Source organism: Perognathus longimembris, chromosome 13, assembly GCF_023159225.1.
Source record: "Perognathus longimembris pacificus isolate PPM17 chromosome 13, ASM2315922v1, whole genome shotgun sequence".
Lineage (NCBI taxonomy): Eukaryota > Metazoa > Chordata > Mammalia > Rodentia > Heteromyidae > Perognathus > Perognathus longimembris.
The window spans coordinates 30711343-30727619 of NC_063173.1; positions in this window are offsets into that span (position 1 = coordinate 30711343).

Below are 16277 nucleotides of genomic sequence, written 5' to 3' on the forward strand. Positions count from 1 at the left end.
TCACAAAATTATGGTGTATATACACAAGGAAATTCTGTGCTTTCACCAGAAAGAACAATGTTGTCCATTTGGAAAGAAATGTAGAGTTGGAAAAAATTACATTAACTGATGTAAGCCAGACCCAAAGGAACAGTTTTCATGGTTTCCCTCCTTTGTAATAACTAGAATATATTTATAAATTTACAAGTTAATGTATTTGATAATTAAACACAAATATTTATACTGGGACATGATTGATTAAACTGCACACTAAGCATCTCAAGGTGAGAACAAAGGAGGATATTCTTAGGAGAGTATAACAATGGCTCAACAGCTATGTGTATATAACCATATAAAATAATGTTTATCAAAACGAATTCCAAGAAATGGGAACAAGAGGGTTTTTAAAAATTTTTACTGTTTGCAGTTCTTTCTGTTTTTTCTTTTCTTTCTTTCTGATTTCCCCCCTTTGAGTGATTCTCTGTTGTCACTTTTTGTTTTATTTCTCTACCTTTGTCTTGTATATTAGTTTTTCTCATTTGGGGAAAAGAAGGTGAATCACAGAAATGGTGAGGAAAAGACAAAGCAATTCAGTATTGAAATTCACTAGATACTATCTTGGAAAGGAGCTTTACAACTTGGCTGGAAGGGAGATGTGGTGAGGAAGTGGGAGAAAATGTGAAAGGAATTAAGACTTTACAAAAGGAAATGTAGTGTTGGAGGTATAGTGGTGAGCATAGCTGCCTTCCAAAAGGAAACGTACTTATTACCTTATGCAACTATAACCCCTCTCTATAATACCTTTACCATACAAATGAAAATAAAAAGTAAATGAAAAAAATACAACCTTTCTTGAGAATATGTTTTGACACCAGGCCTAATTTTTTCAACTATGTAGTAACAATAATAATAGTTAAATGTATTTGATAAGGTGAATTATATCTACAACAATCCTTTTACCTTTATTCTTTTATGTTTCAGATTGCACAAGAAAGACACTGACATAATAAGGGAATTTGAATAGCATTGTCACTGACAGCTGATTTCCAATTGTAGCCCATACAGGATCATCTAATGCCACAGTAATTTCAGTAAGTTGAGGTAATTTTCATGTCCATCATTCCTGATTGTTTCTCCCAAAATCAATAACAAAATGCTCTGCTTCACAAATGGCTCGATAGCTTTCTTGCTATGCTGCAGAAAAGCTCTCATAATATCTGTGAAAAGTTGCTATGCTATATTCTTCCTTCACTGAGACTTCTTAAGTTTAAGTTTGAAAGAATGAGATCTATTTGTTATACTTCTCACTAACTGAAGGTCATAAGGACCAGCTTTCTGGGGACTTTTGTCAGTCTACTGTACAAGAAAAATGGAAAGATGGTTGTGTGATGTATATTTTGTTAGTTATTTTATATCTATTTTCTATACTCTGTTTTTCTCTGTGTGCCAAGAATTTTTTTCAGCAGTTTCAATGTAATGTATATTAGTTATTTGAGTTCTATTTCATTTTAACCCATAGCAAGCACATTCAGAAGTGTGGGGATTGGGATTTAAAAAGAAGGTCCCTTTTCTTCCTTTTTGAGATGTAGGAAGTCAGAAGATGCATTTTTTTATTAAAAGAAAATTAGTTTGTTTATATCTATATGCATAGATGCACATAGTTTGAGAACCTGAGGTTCTAGGAATGACTCCCAACTCTTTTCCAATGCAACCAAAGCTCATGATTGCTTAGGGACCATGAGCCTAGGGACCTTTACTGGTTGTTCTTGATATTTCCCACATGCTCATAATAGTCCTTCATTTAAATTAGCTTTAATCAATCTCTTTTCTACCTGCATGTATATCCTCACACTTGAGTCAGTGATCAGAAGTAAACCCAAAAAGTATATTTTTAAAATGTAATTATAGAATTGAACTGTTCATATATTTTACAAATGCAAGGATCCTTTCTGTACATGGCAAAGGGATACAAAATGTATCATAGAAATGTTATTGCAATCATAAAACATAGATGGCAAGGTGAATGCAAATGTCTAGCCACTTGTAATTCATGCCTGTAATCCCAGCTGCTCAGAAAAGTTAGTCTTTGACTATCACATGAAGCTTGAAGCTAGACTTTCTGACTGTCGCCAATTAACATGCAAGTCAAAAAATAAATATGAAACAAAGGATTGATGTGATTAACTGTTTGAGAACAAGCCTGAGTGAAAAATTTAAGCAAGAATTTGAAGTCCTGAGTTGATAACTCTAGTACCAGATTGTGTTTTTTTTGTTTTTTTGTTTTTTTTTAAGGAATACAAATGCAAGTTGTAGGACTCGGTATAGTTTTGGCAAATTACTTGAGCATGTTGAAAATGGTGGAATTGTAGGTTGGTCTTCCATTTCTGATAAAATTAGAAGCCACACAGAGAAAAGACAAATTAAAAGCAGTCTATGTCCAATCAGGGTAGGCATGTAAATAAGTCTATCGTGTAGGTCAGTCTCTGTGTCTGAATAGAGAAGTATAGATTTGCAGATCAAAGCAGTGCTTAATTTTATCAATATCTTTAGAATGTTCAGGAAAAATCTGGGTTCCAAATTCTAGAAATGGGGACATTACAGTCAATAAACAAAAAGAAAAAACTGAATATTTAAATCGTGTTGAACTCCTTTGTAAATAAAGCTTAATCTGACTTCAATATTGAGAGATAGGTATAAGCATAGCAGGCACAGAAAAAATGAGTTCTGCTTCCTGAGGAGTTATTAGTAGGACAGAAGAACTAAAAGTTGTTGCCGGTAAACCTGAAAGGTCACGTGCTCATACATAAAATGATTTTTAAAAAGCTGACCACATGTCACTTGAGATTTGACCACCATATTCAATGGGTTATATGTCACTCTCTACCTAGGAAAAAATTAGGAAAGGCAACCTTCTGAGGGCAATAAATCTATAGTTAGAAGGTCTCTCTGATCCTGGAAGACAATTACAATCTTTAAAAGAGGATTTGAGAGCTTCTCCTCATTTCTTCTGATGCTAGTGATTAAGCCACTTACGTTTGGAACAGAAGTATGTTTGTCTTTCCAGCCAGCCTTAGAATCCCTATACTCAATCTCCACTATGCAAGAGTACAGAGATTTCTGTCTTCGTTGCTCATTTCTCCCTGTGATATTGCAAATAGATATAGGCTTGTATTGTCAGTCTTCACTAGCAAAATCTGCATCCACATTGTCATAATCACTGGTAGTAAATTTGTTTATTTCATATTCAATATTCAGGGAAAATAATATTTTATATTTTTTAAGAAAATTAGTAGTATTTATGCTGTGATTGCACTTTTGATTGAGGATTTTCCTGATGTGACGTCAATATAGAGAATATGCTGAATGAATTACTGATGAGCAACCAATGTGTGTAACATCTATGTGTTCTTTATGGTTCACCAATTTATTTATATATATATATATATACACAGATATATACATATATGTATATACATGTATACATACATGTATACATATATACATACCTATATATGTATACATATATATGTATATACATATATGTATATATCTGTGTGTATATATCTATGTGTATATCTATGTATATGTATGTGTATATATGTGTATATCTATGTACATGTTTATATGTATATATACATATATATTTGTGTGTATACATGTTATTTCTTTATATTAGACATCTAGAAATAATTATTAAGACATCACAATATCTCTGCTTTTATCATGAGATTACTAGGGAAAGAAGAAAGGCAGAAAAAGTATTTTTCATTACAGCATGATTCAGGTTAACACTGATTTTTTCTGGAAGAATAGTAGGACATGGAGGAGGGAAGAAATTGGATGATATTTCTTAAAGATATTTTGCTCATAGAATAACTTGTTATTTGACTATAAATTACTTCAGTGAATACAGAAAAAAGAAACACTCTAAGTAGACATATATACAAAGACAAAATGACATGGATTTGAAAGTCTGGCCAAGTCTAGGAGACTAGGAATCCATGAATCAGAATATCATAAAATTTGAAAGTTTCAAAGTGGAGCTAGATGATCTCATTCACAGAAAGAATTTCAGCCCATTCTCTATATATAGTTTGAACAAGATCCTTTTCTGTGCTCTGGGTTATAAGCTCATTAGCCTCATGAGGTTGTTAGTAGGATTAAAAGACCTAATATGTAGAAACTAATGAAAGGATTTTGGAAATATTAAAACCAAGGTTATTGTTGCTAGTTACGACTGCTTTAATAGGTAGGATTCTCATCATGCCCAACATTTCCTCCATTTTACACTTTCAGAAACTAGGGATCACAAAATTATTAACAGAATATGCTTAATTCATTTCTCTCTTTGTATGATTTATTGCTGCTTTTAGTAGTTCAAGGTACTATTTGTTTACCTAAAGCAAGAAACAACAAAACTTTGAGAAATATTATAAGTAAAAACTATCTGATAAGCAGCGTACTCCTGCACATGTTTTTATGTAGTAAACACAACTGTTGCACTCCTCCACATGCATATGACAAAAAACAAGGAAGGAATTCAATATCAACCCTGAACCCTTTTTCCACATCTGTATAATTCTCTAGACAGAAAATAAGTACAGTGAAAATGATGCAAATTTCCAGAGTTCTTCCACTCCATAGTGTGTACCAAAATAAAAGTTCCTAATATCAAAGCTCACCTTTACAAGTAAATAAAACACATTCCTTTGATGATGAAAATGTGCTTTTATTTACATAAAACAAAAATCATGAAATCCATTCTTGGTGTTTTACTGGTGACTTGACTGAGATAAAGGATTCTGTAAGGGTGCAGGGAGAAAAAAAAAGAAGTCTGTGGTAATAGAATATGTTTCCTGAAGAAAGAGCTACCAAAACAAAAATGAGTAATAAAGATAAGCCTTCATTCCAGTCTGGAAAAAAAATGAATGCATAGATAAAAGAAACAAGCAAAATATAATATGAAATACAAGTAGGCAGCAATGATATAATTTGGTCATTTTTCATCTCCTCTGTCACTGTTTTATTTTTAATTTTTTGTAGCTTTGATCATGAGTGTAAATTTATTTGTTTTTGAGAGGGCAAGTAGGGGGCATAGAAATAGTGGGACAAAGGGTGCAAAATGCAGCAGTAATACTGAGTAGACACTATATTGGAAATAAACTAAATGACTTGTGGAGAAGGGTGTCAGGAAGGAAAAACTGGGAGAAAATGAGGGAAGGGTGCAAGTATTCAAAAAGAAATATACTCATTACTTCAGTATACTGGCCATAAAAGAAATGCAAATTCAAACAACATTGAGGTTTTACCTCATCCCAGTTAGAATGGCCACCAGTACAAAGAAAACATAGAATAACAGACACTGGCAGGGATGTGGCCAAAAAGGAATGCCACTGCACTGTTGGTGGGAATGTACACTGTTCAACCACTCTGGAAAGGAGTATGGATTTTATTCACAAGACTAAACATAGATCTTCCCTATGACCCAGCAATTCTACTCATGGGCATTTATCCAATAGACCACAGTCAAAGTCACATTAAAGCTCCCAGCACAATCATATTCACTGCAGTATTGTTTACCAGAGCCAAGATGTGGAATCAACAAAAATGATCTTCAGCAGACAAATGAATAAACAATGGAATTTTTCACTTCCATCAGAAATAAAGATAATGTACCATTCATGAAGAAATGGAAAGATTTGGAAAAAATATATTAAGAGAAGGAAGTCAGACCCAAACAAAGACAGGTTGCATGGTTTCCCTCATTTGCTGTGGTTAGAATGTGCTTACAAATCTAAAAGTAAACACCCTAACTGACAAAAAAAAAATAATACTCTTGGACATAATAAAGTATAAATAATGCAAGACGTTCAAGCAGTGAGATTAAAGAAAGTTATTCTTAGGAGAGAATCCCAAAGATTCAATAGATATACAAAAGACATATATGCCTATTATTGCGATTTTATGAGTAAGACAAAAAACAACCAAACTCCTGCAAAGAAATCAGAAATATGAAATTAAAAAACATAATCACCTTATTCCTAAGTTTCAGAAACTATCTAAAAGGACCACCATAAACAATAATTCCTGAATTACGACCAACATGCTTTATTATCTCTTTTCATGATGAATTAATTCCTCTTAAAATATCTATAAATTTTTTAAACAAAACTCTCATTATGTACATTGGTTATGGAATTATACAATCCATTTTTACCTATCAGATCAATCACACCAGAAGATTAGAGATTTTAATATTCTATTTTGTCTACTCACTATCTATCTTTCATCTATCTGACTGTACTTACTATTTAAGTTATTTTTGATAAACAAATTAGGCAAATCAACAATTTGTTAAGTCATCATTTCTGTTCCTTCTCTGAGGATTTCTTTCACATTTACCACTTCTTTTTACAGGCACATTGAGTATTCTTGCTGTTTTGCACATATATCGTTGTTACTAATCTATCCTTCTTCCACTATTCCACTACTACTGGTTTGTTGTTGTTGTTGTGAGTCTTGAACCCAGGACATGAGCATTTTCCCTAAGCTATTTTGCTCAAGGCTGGAGCTCTACTACTTGGAGTCACACAGCTCCACTTCCTGTTTGTTTTTGTGTGTGTGTGTGTGTGTGTGTGTGTGTGTGTGTGTGTATGTGTGTGATTAATTGGAGATAAGAGTCTCCTGGGGACTTTTCTTCCTACACTGGATTTGAATCCTTACCCTCACATCTCAGCCTCGTGAGTAGCTAGGATTACAGGTGTGAGTCACCATTGCTCAGCTTTGAAACTCCTTTCATAGTGTCACTTTAGCTTCTGATAGTAATTTTGGTAAATGTATGTTAATTGTTTAAAAACTTCACTCCATTGGAAGTAGAATTGAGACAAACATGCCTGTCAGTGTTACCAATGACATTTTTGTGTACGTGTAACTTTATTCTTCATTGGGAAAATAACTCAATTCATGCTTAGTAGGTTCCTAAAATGCATGTGACATAGTGAAATATATTACATACTTACTGCAAATATCTGAAAACAGGCACAATATGTGGAACTCAAAAATGAGAAGTGTGGGCACATGAATATAAAACAAACTAACTTTTCTTTGGGACAAAAAAATCCTTCAGCATTTGGTTCTGGTGAACTTTCCTTTTTGTGAAAAAAAAATAAGATCTCCACTTTTGTTAATGTCAAGTAGCTATCTTAACATTCATTATATTTTTTGAGAAGGAAACTGTAGTAATTTCTCCTCTGCCACAAAGCAGATTTGAGGCAGATGTTGAAGTTTACAGGTTTTCCTCCTGAGAGATTCATCTGAGCAACCTCCTCCATTTTATTACTGATGGGAACAAATCACTGATGTATTGAATGCCAAGGTTTGAATGCCAAAGCTTTCACTCCTAGTCAGTCGCAAGCTGTTTTATTACCCATGTCCTGACACTTATTGCCATACTATATAATGAAATAGTTGTTCTTTCTCTCAGTAATCTCAGTGGTGCCTATTTCCCACAAACATTTCTGTCTGTATTGAGTGGGATTAGAGCCAAAGTGTTGGAATGTATCTGTTCTGAGACTGAATAATCTTTCCCTCTCTGAAATGAGACTCCTTGAATTTCACTTTTTTTTAACTTAAAGAGGAAAAGAATGACCTTTTAGAAACACTATGTTCTCTTGAGATGTTTTAAAACTATCCAAGATGATTCTGAAGTAAGTATCTTCCAATTCCGCTCTACCGTCATTGTAAATCATGATTACCACCAGTGAATATCAAGTGAAATTGATCACCAACTCTTGCTAAGAGCTGCTCCACTAATCTCTGAAGAGACAAGAAAAATCTAATTACTACTAAGAGGAAAAAGTGAACTATTTAGCTTCTTAAAACTTGGAAATAATCATTTCCAATGTGTCCATTTTCCTGTCAATTAATTTTATTAAATAATCTGGTTTTATTAAAATGAAAACATATTCTCTATAATAAAATAGTTTTATAGTTCTGGAATAAAATTTTTGTGTCAAAATGTATTTCTAACTTATTTTCTTGCACAATTATTGCAACTATTCATACCTTTATCCATAACATGAAGGCCAAGCTCATTAATGATCTCAATTCATGCTGACTACAGCTATGTAGAAATCCCATGATAACATTAAAACATGATATTAACATATAAAACAATGAATTATTTTTCTTAATTTATTGAAATCAATTGCAATAAAGACTATGTAATTATAAAAGCAAACACTGACTAAAGGGACAAATAATTTATATGTGGACACAAATTAGTGTATCTAAAGGTTGTTTAAGAAATGAACTAATTTAATAAACTTCTACATGTATACCACAAGAAATCAGGAAGAAAATAACTTACTTATATTCTTGGTTCTGCAACTTGCCTATTAAGAAAGTATTCCTTGAGTTGGTTCATTGCAAACCATATATATATATATATATATATATATATATATATATATATATTATATTTCATAGATAATTTTATTTTACCATGAAATCCAGTGCAAGATACACCCACTCTCCTTGAATCTTAACTCCAGGATAAGGAAAAAATGTCATTGAGTCTCCTTCAATCATTAGTATTTTTCTTTTCCACAGTTACATAATTCACAGTGTCTCGTGAGGAATTCTAGAATATGTGAGGGTTTTTCCATTTCCTATTTCAAAAAGAATTATTATTTGTGAATATATTTATCTTTATATATATATATATTCCTTTTGTCTTCCAGTCATAAATATTTGAAGCAGTTTATAAAGCAGATAAATTCAAAATAGTACAAATTGATAAAGACAAAATAGGACAGACGAGTAGGGACTACACTGAAAATGAGTTATGGAAAGCAAACAAAAGGATTAGAGGTGGTGACAGATCTATTCCCTAGGACAGGAACAATCACAAAAATTCACCTCACTGCTTTCTAGGAAGTGAACAATGGACAAGGCCTCAGCATTTTTTTCTAGTTTTCTAAAAACGAGCACGGTGTAATAGACAATAATCTATATAGACAATTTTGTCATTTTGTAGATAATTATGCATTTGAGTTCCGAGGTAGCAATCTGTGAGTCTTCAATATTAGCTCATCTGAAATTCCAGTTTATACACACCTGCCATTGTTCTATTGTTTTGGTGGTAGAGAATAGTAATAACATTTTAACAGTATGTATAGTGTTATAGTCTACATATAATACACAGTTATATATTACACAAACTAAAACCAACATTCATTTATACTGAAAAAGAAAAGAAAAGAAAGAATGGATTTGGTGGTACACACATGGAATTCCAACATTCCAGAGCCTAAGAAAGGAGGAATATGTTTTCAAGTTCAAATGTAGACAACATAGGTATATATATTTTTGATATGTCACGAAGATACATTGGAGAAAAAAATATTTTCCAACCTGTAGAAAGATTTTTAAATGGGGTATTTTGATCTTCTACCATGACTAGCCTATTCATGCACTATCTATTCCCTATGAGGGACACCATAGGGTATATGCTTCTTTAGGTCTGGGTCACTTCACTTAGTATGATTTTTTTTCCAAGTCCTTCCATTTCCTTACAAACGGGGCTGTGTCGTTCCTTCTGATGGAGGCATAGAATTCCATTGTGTATGTGTATCACATTTTCCTTGTCCACTCGTCTGCTAAGGGGCCTCTTGGTTAGTTCCATGTTTTAGCCATGACGAGTTGTGCTGTGATGAACATAGTTGTGCTGGTGGCTTTAGTGTGGTCTTGCTTGTAGTCTTTTGGGTAGATGCCCAAAAGTGGGACTGATTGGTTTGTTTAGTTTTGTTTCTCTTGTACTCCCTTCCTGTGTCTGTACCCTCACTATCACTGTATCACATGAGTACCCTGCATACTGTTTATATGGGTATTAGAACTGGGACAGGGAATACCAAAATCAAGAGACAAAGAACAAAATAATAAACCATTCAAAAAGCAACACTTACAAAACCATTTTGTGTAAACCAACTGCACAACTCTGAGAGAGGGAAAAGGGGAGGGGAGGGGGAAATGAAGGAGGACGTAATAAGTAGAACAAGAAATGGACTCACTGCCTTTCATATGAATCTGTAACCCCTCTGTATCACACTATGACAATAAAGAAAAAAAAGATTCTTGGGCTGGGGATATGGCCTAGTGGCAAGAGTGCTTGCCTCCTATACATGAGGCCCTGGGTTCAATTCCCCAGCACCACATATACAGAAAATGGCCAGAAGTGGCGCTGTGGCTCAAGTGGCAGAGTGCTAGCCTTGAGCAAAAAGAAGCCAGGGACAGTGCTCAGGCCCTGAGTCCAAGCCCCAGGACTGGCCAAAAAAAAAAAAAAGATTCTTAAATGGTCAGTCCATAAGCACAGAATCTCTTTACAAATGAATATTATCTTCATTTATAGATGAAAATAAGGAATGAAAGCTAAAAATTTGTCCAGTGTCACACAGGTCCATTGATAAATCCATAAACAAACACAGACCTAATTCCAATGTAAGGTATTGTTTCTTAGCAGAAATTTCAGACATAAACAAACTCAATGAACAACCTTTAAGCCTCAATAACTGGAAATGTTTGTCATCCAGTTGATATTTCATCCATTTCTTAAAAAAATGTAGGACCATTTATATTCTTATCACAGCTCCATATCAAAAAGAAAAACATTGAATAAAAGCTGTAATTTGTACAGTATGGTTAAAGATTGTACGTTATATTTTCTTCATACCTAGGACACTGGAGAACATCTGTAAATCTTGACAATCCTTCTTCATAAATTTGAAACAGTATTTTTGCCAACAACAATGTTCCTCTGAATTGAAGTCACATGCCAGAGAAATTATATTCTCTGTGGAGGTCAATATGAAAATACATATCACATTTACTCCTATATCATGATGATTTACTTCTCACTTACTTAATTGGAAGCCTCCTTCAGGGCTACTTGATCAATATTAAACCTGTAGTGCCCATTTTGCCAATTTTCTTGAGACAGGTTATGTTAGTGGTCAAAATAAATTTAAAGGACAGTCCTTGAGTAGTGTTCAGTATTTATTGCTTATTGTTATAAATCCATATGCTATTTCTTATCTTCTTGCATAATTGCAAATTTTCACCTTTAATCGGCGGAATATTGAACAATTAAGGATTCAATTTGCCAGCATGCTTTTGTAAGCTCAACCAGATATTTAAGTACTCAGACTTTTGCACTAATTAGTAAAATGAATCTATTTCTTCTGCAACTTGACAATATGAGTCACATGACTTGTGATTTATCTGCAGAATGCAGAAAGAGAATATCCTAGAACAATGTGAATTTCATTGAAATCTATGAGTAACATGGAGCAAGTACACTGAACACTGGTTACCAACATTTCTGCATCCATTGCAATGGGATGCACTTGTAAGGAAAAGTAATGTGATTTACCAATTTATAAATATAAAAAAGACAAAAACTAAAACTAACACTGGTAAAACCTTATGAACTGCCCTCTGAGACCCAAAATAATTGCCCCGGGTGAGGGATGTCCACTAGTGCTCCACTAGTAAAGAAACCCAGAAGTATTCCATGCCAAGTCATGTGACTCAAGGTTAATAGGATTCACAGGGTTAAATCTCTGAAGGGTAACATATTACACATGCCTCAATATCCTCATTTTGCAGCTAAGTGGCAGGCAGACCTGTAAGCAAGATTACTTACAATAAACTAATCCGAAAGGTGAGGAATCAAGCTTTCAGCATGTACGAATTAGTGTTGAACAGTCTTCATTAACAATGCAAACATCCATCCCATACATTAATGACTAAATAAACTCATTGTAAGGGGTTAATTTTAAACCAGTACATTTTGAAGTGGTTTGTACAAAGCAAGACTAGCTCCCCTAATCTCATACTGTGTTGTTCTTGAAATGAGGCATAACACAATGGCTAAAGAATTTTGAAAACCCATTTAGGTATTACTGATTCTTACTTGATTTTACTAAATTAGAAAATGTAGTCTACATCAGCACTATCACTTTCCAATCTATAACACAAAATTAATATGTATTTTTACACACATACATCTTTTTGACAGAATAAGAGAATAATTGGGGAGATGAGTATGCAGCAAATTTTATAAGGAGTCATGTTTTAAACATCTATGAGTAAAAATTTATCTGTAAAGTTGACATCTTGAATTATGTTTGTAATCTTTTTTAAATAATAATTATTTATTGTCAAAGTGATGTACAGAGGGGTTACAGTTTCATATGTAAGGCCATGGGTACATTTCTTGTACTAATTGTTACCTCCACCTTCACTCTACCCTCCCCGCGACCCCTTTCCCTCTCCCTCCATAAGTTGTTCAGTTGGTTTACAGCAAATGGTTTTGCAAGTAGTGCTTTTGGAGTCGTTTGAATTTTATCTCTCGATTTTGATATTCCCTTTCACTTCCCTAGGTCTAATACCAGTATATACAGTATCCACGGTACTCAGATGAGATAAAGTGATAGCACCAGGAAAACCCAAGAAGGTGATACAAGAGTATGATCAACAAAAGAAGCTACAGTTTCATATGGCATGTTGAAAGTAATTAAAACAGTGATGTAACAGTCGTTTCCATACGTTGAGTTCATTTCACTTAGCATCATCTTATGTTTTCATAAGGGGTATAGCTATTGGGTTCTTGTGATTCTCTGCTGTGACTACTAAACCTCTGATAATTATTCCTTATGAGGGAAACCATAGAGACCATGTCTCTTTGGGTCTGGCTCACTTCACTAGGCCTAATTTTTTTTCCAAGTTCTTCCATTTCCTTACAATTGGGGCAATGTCATTCTTTCTGATAGAGGCATAAAATTCCATTGTGGAGATATACCACATTTTCCTAATCAATTCATTTACTGAGGGGCATCTGGATTGGTTTCATATTTTAGCTATTACAAATTGTGTTGCGATGAATATTGTTGTGCTGGTGGCTTTAGTGTGTTCTTGTTTGTAATCTTTTGGGTAGATGCCCCAGAGTGGGGCTGCTGGATCATAGGGGAGCTCTATGTTTAGCCTTCTGAGGAATCTCAATACTGCTTGCCAGAGTGGCTGAACACATTTACATTCCCACCAACAATGTAATAGGGTTCCCTTTTGGCCACATCCCCTCCAGCATTTGTTATTGTTATTTTTCCTGCTAATGGACATTCTTACTGGGGAAAGTGGATTCTCAATGTTGTTTTGATTTGCATTTCTTTCATGGCCAGTGATGTAGAGCACTTTTTGATATGTCTCTTGGCCATTCTCATTTCCTCATCAGAGCTATCTCTTTTTAAGTCTTTAGCCCACTTGTTGAGGGGACTGTTGGTTCTTTGAGGTTTTGTTTTGGAGGAATTTCATTTTTTTAATCCTGCATATATTTTTGATATGAGGCCTTTGTCCATTGTATGGCTGGTAAAGATCTTTTCACTATCTGTGGGCTTCCTGTTTATCTTGCAAGCTATGGCCTCTGTGCTGCAGAAGCTCTGCAGCTTGCTGCAGTCCCATTTGTCCAAACTTTCTTTGATTTGTTGTATTTCTGGGCCTTTGTTAAGGAAGTTTCTTCCTGTGTCAAGGAGCCCAAGTGTTTCTCCTACTCTTTCTTGTAGGGTTTTCAGGGTATCTGTTTTTATTTCGAGGTCTTTGATCCATTTCAATTGATTTGAGAGCATGGTGATATATAAGGACCTAGTTTTAGTTTGTTTCAGCTGTTGAACCAGTTTTGGTAGCACCATTTGTTAAAGAGGCTATCTTTCTTCCATCCTATTTTTTTTATCTCCTTTATCAAAGATTAAGTAGGCATAGTTCTATGGGTTCATTTCTGAGTCTTCAGTTCTGTTCGATTGGTCTTCAGGCCTGTTTCTTTGCCAATACCAAGCTGTTTTTATTACCATAGCTTTGTAATACAGCTTGAAGTTTGGTATATTGATTCCTCCAACACTGTTCTTTGCACTTAGGAATGTTTTTCCTATTCAGGGAATTTTATTGTTCCATATGAATTTCTGGATTGCTTCCTCTATTTCATTAAAAAAATTGTGTTGGGATATTAATGGGTTTTGCATTGAATTTGTAGATAGTTTTTGGCAATATTGCTATTTTGACAATATTAATCCTCCCAATCCAGGAGCATGAGAGGCTTTTCCATTTCCTTAATTTTGCCTTGTTTTTATTTTCATATTTTTGTGATCTTTTTTCTTAAGTGATTTGTGCACATTGAAAGTTTTCTTAAAATATTAACAAAGATCATTATTTGAAAATGTAATGACTATTGAAATATCTACTTCAAAGATTGAATAGGATATAATATTAACCATTACTTTTAATAGGTAATCATTAAGTGATCACTATTATTCTATAATCTGAGTCATTCTCAGGTCATAGAATTATTATCCTATCACAGAAAATTTATTTATAGACTTAGAGACTAATTTTGGAAGTGTGAGAAAAGGATCAGAAATTATATTCACATTATCTGAGTTCCTATTATAATGGGTTACTAGTATTTTGAAATTACATGTCCATTAACATTGAACCTCAGAGTTCACACATGGAGCTATCATCAGAAGGAGAGATATACAGTTTACCTTTTAACTCTAGGCTTAATTATCACCATTTGGAAAAGGCTACTTTCTACACAGATTTATTGTATTTTTCTCTCGGTTATATTTACATTTACTGTGGTTTGAACTCAGGACTCTAACTTGCTAAGGAAGCATGTGACCATTTGAGCCAGGCTACCAGCATTTTCTACTTCAGTTTATTTCTAGGTAGGAGTCTATTCTTCCCACAGGAATTGCCCTGGGACTGTTTACTTTTACCTAGTATATTGCTAGAATCACAAACATGACACATCATGCCCATCACTTTCTTGAACTTTTAAATAAGTTAGTTCTTGAACATTCTGGCAGTACATTTGCAATTTAATTTTAGAAAAATATAAGTGAAAGTATGAGTGAAGGTAAGGTCCTTCCACCTGAAATGTTGAGTTATATTAATTCCCAAGTTCCATTTAAATTGCAAAGTTAAGTAAGACATTTCATATGGGGTTCCCTTTGAATGTTGACACAAATCTCAAATGACATTCTAAAACTCAATTACATATTATGATATTTTCAGTGTAAGTTATCAATAATTTATTGCATGAAAGACACACCCACATATGTGTACATACAAGGAAGGGCTAAAAGATCTTTCAATTAAATTCATTGGTCACTTTCTTTTGCAAAAATAAAAATCAAAATTATATTTAAGATGACATAGGGTGACCGATTTTGAAAAAATAATTCCCCCAAATTCTTCTAAACTTACTAAAATAAAATGTGTTCACTATCTATAATAACAATGATTATTTAAGCTCAAAACATAGATCCATGTTATCGAAGAGCAATGATCATTTAGCACAGGTAGCCCAGAATTTTGTCCTTAGGAGTTTGTTCCTCCGCTTTTCATTAAAATATACCCTCTCATCTGCCATAATATATCACTATCCGCAACTCATCATGTTCATACTTCTCCAAGGTTTGCTCTGTAAAGAAGTTTGATCTCTTAAGAAAAGTAGAAAAATAGCTCTCTAAAACATGGTCAGTTTTCTTCATAAGTAACTTATCTGTGACACAGAAATAAAAACTAGTGGGATGAGAATATTACCTGAGCCATAAAATATGGAAGTTTGAAAATTAATTGTGAGAAAGATAAATATCAACTTTAAGGTTGTAAGACTGTCAGTTCAGTAGAAGATAAACTTCCCTGCAAATGTATCCCAATAACCTAAAATGGTATTTGACCAATTAGCGATAAATATTATATTTTCACTGAGTGGAAATTCTTCTTATAATTAATAACATGCAAAAATGAACATGCAAATTGATACACATTTAACAAACTATGAAAGACCACATATGGGAGGTTGAAGGCTGCCAGGTTAAAGTTTTTGTTTCAAAAGATGCAAACCGGAAGAGTAAAATGTAGAGTTTAAACAGCATTGAATACAAATACATAGGTCTGGGAAAAGTGCCAAATATTTCTTATGAGAATAAAAACCACATTTGCTTTGAGAGTAAGCATCTCCCAAATACCATCACTGTTAATTTTACACAGTCAGTAATAGTTATGTTAAATCTAGGTACAATTCTTTTAAACATAAATGACAATGTAAGAATAATCATTCTTGAACTAATGAAGATTTTAATTTTTATTTTTTTACAAAATGACTAATGTGGACTAATGTGAGCGTCTAACATCCTCTTAAACAAGATAATCTTATTTTGCGATTGCAGGTATGAAAGGAATTT